We start from the raw sequence: 4836 nt of genomic DNA, 5'->3' as shown, positions 1-4836 counted from the left end.
GTTCATGAAGCGCCTGTTTGGAGGTGGGATATGGGGTACGAGCCTTGAAGCAAATTTCCTTCTCATCTCAGTAAACCCCAGGTGTTATGTGAACAAGAGCGTTCACTGATAAGGGGAGAGTATCTAAGTTGATGGTTGCTTGAGATGCCACTCAAGGGTGGGTATTGGCTGGCGTTGATGTTTGGACGGAGATGGGAGTCACCGGGTGCTGGTCTCTGTATTTGGAACAACTAAAAAAATTGGTCCCATTTTTATATTAAAAAGGGTAAAAAGACAAAAATACCCCTGATTTAACATAATGTTTTAACGACTGTTAGACGTAGGGACCAAATCCAGTCATTTTTGCATACCACAATGGCCATCTTGTTGTTTCAAATCGTAGGGACCAAAAGTGTTATGAATAACGAACCATAGGGACCAAATTTCTAGTTTGCTCCAATTATTATATCGGGTATAAAAGTCAAGAAAATATATAATAAACTAATATATATGTCATTCCATACCAACTTCAAGGTAAAAATCAAAATTTGTGTACAAGAACTCAATGATAAGTTCTTATACGAACCTCTTTTTTATGGGTCCAATGATTTTTTCAACACCAATAATTATTATATATAAATATTTATAAAGTCAAGAAAATAAAATAAAATAAAAATTAAGGAGAATGTCACTTCTCACAAACTTCTGATAAGAACCATAGTTCTTGTTCAAACACCTAGAGGTCATGAGGTTTCTATAAAAACCTCTCCGTAATGGTAATTCTTACCAGGCCCATGAATCTCAATGACCAAAAAAGTAATAAAATTTAACAATTTATTCAAAAACAAAGATAGTCGTTAACCGATTTAGTATCTTACATATTAAAAAAAAATAGAATTAAGAGTATCCGTGATGAAGGTTTTTATAAGAGCGTTTTCAACTGATATGATATATTTTTTTCCTTTTAAATTTGGAGATTTCTTCATTCTCTTTTTTCTTTCTCTCTTTCAGAGAAAAGTTTAACATATTTGTTAGAGCAATTTTTTTTTTCTGAATAATCTCCAAAATTGCTAAAATAATATAATTGTTGGAGATGTGTAAGACCTGTGTTTTATGGGTGTCACTTTTAAAATTGATGTGTTTTTATGAGCCATTGGAGGTCATACCTTGAGTAATTTTCATTTGATCATAAGAGCTTGTGGTATGGGTGGGTTCTGGTAGAGAAAAATGGCACTGGGAATGAAACAGAAAATCCCGGTACTTATCCAGCTATTAGGTCACGGGAAAAGTCACGCAACTCTCTGTTTCAGCAAAACAACTTTGTGGACACGGACAACTTTTCGCGAGAACACCTAGATCGGGATAAAACCCCATTTTTGAGTTAGGATTTGCTTGTTCTTCAACCACTCAAGTTCTCTCTCGATTTTGGGTCTTCTTGGAGTTCATTTTAGAGATTTTAGGTGTTCTTTAGAAGCAAGAGAAACCTTGGGTGTAGAGGATTGAAGTCACCATTTTAGAGCTTTCGGTTGAGAGATTCAAGCTCTTAAAGAGGTAAGTTCATTGAGTATTTTGAGCTCTATTTGTGGAGATTCTTTATGGATTTAAAGCTAGTAGTAATGTTTAGAACATTTCTAGACATAGATTGTGGTCTTGAGAAGATTCTTGAAGATCATTGCTTTTGGACATCAAGCTTTCACCTTTGGAGGCTAAAGTTGGGTTTGGACTAGGTTTAACTTAACTTAGCAAGGTGAGTTCAAGTTGCTTTTTGAAAATTATGTACATACCAAAATGTGTATTTTGAAGTATTAATGTGTTTTACTTGATATTAAGCTTTGTATATTTGGTATACTCGATTTTATAAATCTCGTGAGATACACGTATTTAGGGTTTTTGGACACTTTGATAAAAAAAAATCTTGAGAGTGTCATTTGATGATCTATTACATAAATGGCAGTTTGTTTTCACATTAATCTACTCTTGGTATCTTGGGTTTTATAATCCATTTGGAAAATATATATTATTGTGTTATAAAGTATTTTGGAGATATAAATAGTATGATTTCATTTGAAAAAATATCAATAATGAGTTTTTGAGTTAATCACATTTTTGGAGCATATGTTCGCATAAACATTGGTTAAAATATATTTTATCGTTTATGTTGACTTTTAATCGTAATGTAACGTGAAATAGGCATTGGGTCTTCATTGGAAATAATGTGGGGGCTCTTTGAGTCGGGCGTCAGTGATATATGTTGAGAATTCAATATATAAAGCACTCGTTTTACTTATTATTAGTTAGATTAGTTTCTTTTTATCCATACTTTGAGTCATTTTTATTAATTTCTTTATACCTTTGTTATTATGGAGCTAAATCTTGTGGTTAACTTGTTGGTACTCAAAGGAGGAAGCTAATGGAGATTTTTCGCTTAACAGCTTGATGCTACAGCATTGGAGCAACATCAATCTGATACGTGCACGACTTTTTGAAAAACTTATTGATTAAGCTACTGCCTTTTTGATGCTTTATGGAGGACAACTGGAGATGGCTGGATGATGATTAAAAATCTGGGATTAAGATTTTTTGTATAATCTTGTACTTTAGATACTCCTTGTTTAACTTTTGGGTATTAACTTGTGGGTAAAACTTTTGTTGTTTTGTGTCTCCATTGTGTATAAAAGGAAGTGTTTGGCTCATCTTTATGCATACCATTCCAAGCTTAAAATCAGCTCTCAAAGGCTGATTTGTGAAAACATTTTGGCAGAAGTACAAGTTTTTAGTTTTTAACTTTTCATCTTTAATTTCTTGTCTTTTAATTTTTGTTCTTTACATTATGTTCCTTTACGTTTATTGTCATTTACATTTCGTTATTTAATTTACGCAATTTACTTTCTTGTCATTTATTTTCCGCAATTTATATTTATGTCTTTACTTTCCGTCATTTACATTACTTGTTATTTACATTCCGTTATGAGTAGCTAAGTTTATATAGCTTGAGTGTGAAACGGAAATGTGAGATTTTCAAACCAAAATAAAGTAGCTAAGTGTTTTCGTAAACGACGTTTCATTGTTTCATTCGAGTTTTTATAAAAACCAAGTACACTTCTTGACGAGTTGATCACTTTGAAAGTGTTAAAGTGCCATGGACTTAGAAATAAGCCATTAAATGCACGTTAACTTGAATGATATAAGAGGTAGACTTGAGAAAGTTGCCGACAAGGAAACTTGTCATTTATGTCTTCAAACTTAACTCCCGACGGGTTGGTCACTCTTCGAAAGTGTCAAAGTGCGATAGATTCAGAGATAAACTATCTAGAACACACACCAACTTGAATGATATGAGAATCGACTTGAGAGAGTGATTTTTAAAAAAGAGATTTGTTTATCCATATATTTTGAAGACACCATTTTGTCACTATCCCTGGTCCGGATACCACATAGAGATATGAGTTGAAAGCTATAATATAGTGCAATGGTGAAGTCCGAGATGAATACCTTCAAAATAGATGGTGGAATTAAGTTTTGAAACACTGCTTGCTGTAGCATTCCTACAAGCATTGGCTGCTGGAATTTGTGTTTGGGTCTCACCACAAGTCTTACACCCTTGCTATCCTTATATATTATGTTTTCTGTATTAATTCACTTTAACATCAAACATAAGTCTTCAAATTCATCATCTGAAATCATCTCTTTCATTAGACTCTTAGTAAACTTTTGCTACAATCTCCGTGGACGATAATCCGGTATTTTACCACTTTATTACTTGGAAAGTTGATATTGGACCGTATTGTATACTTGCTTTGTGGTCCATTTCATTAGTTTAGAGGTATGCAATATAACCGACTAGTCAGCCATTGACCAATAAAATGTAATTTCTTGTGAACGAGCCTAACTAGGATTTTGGAGATCCCAAGGTAAAGACCCAGTATGGTTGAACTTGGTTGGTTACTCCACAAGCAATAGATTTATACTAGTTGAGATTGTTTTCTCATTAAACTATAAGACCTGGATTGGTTGATCTTAATGAGTGTGAAATCAGTATTTTTGTGTTATGTCACATTCAATGGAATCGGGTCTCCCTCATCACCGAAAGGTGAGTTTTGGATATGATAGATGTTTTTGCTTGAACTCACCACACGTTAAGCCTAACATTTTTCTATTTCCAATTCACTATATTAAAAACTCACATAACACTCCATGATCGGCGATTCTTGTAAAAACTCTTTTTCATGGGTCCCATTTCATTTTCAACATCAATAATTATATACAAAAGCTATTAAAATGTTGTTTCATACAAAATTCAAGTTAAAAAACAATGAATTTTTTATAAGAACTCTAAGAATGTGAGTGTTATAAAAACTTTCCCCAATAATAATTCTTATAAAAAACTATTTATTTGCTATAAAAACTTGTATTGAAAAATCTCTGATGAAAAGATATTATTAGGAATATGTTACTATAAAAAAAATTAATAAATAATATATTTCTAAAAACAAAAATAAGGCCAAGCTTCTTCATTTAAGACTATGTTTGACAAACTAATTGATAACTGATAAACTAGCTGATGAACAAATAATGTTTGTCAAAAAATAGTTGAGAAATATGTAACATGACTAAAAGAACATTTTGAAAAATTAGTCAATTACAATATTTTTTAATATAATTAAAATTAAATATTTAATAATATAATATATTAATACAAATAAAATGGTAAAGAGAAATTAAAAAAATATAATATGTTAACCAAAAGAATTTTAAATTGATTATTAATAGTAGAAGCGTACTCACGCAATGCAGCGAGATACATCGTGATTTTAATATTTTATTTTATTCTTTATCTCAATCGATGTTATAATATGG

Source organism: Cynara cardunculus (assembly GCF_001531365.2).
Source record: "Cynara cardunculus var. scolymus isolate 2C chromosome LG 5, CcrdV1, whole genome shotgun sequence".
Taxonomy (NCBI): Eukaryota; Viridiplantae; Streptophyta; class Magnoliopsida; order Asterales; family Asteraceae; genus Cynara; species Cynara cardunculus.
This window is presented reverse-complemented; position numbering follows the sequence as displayed.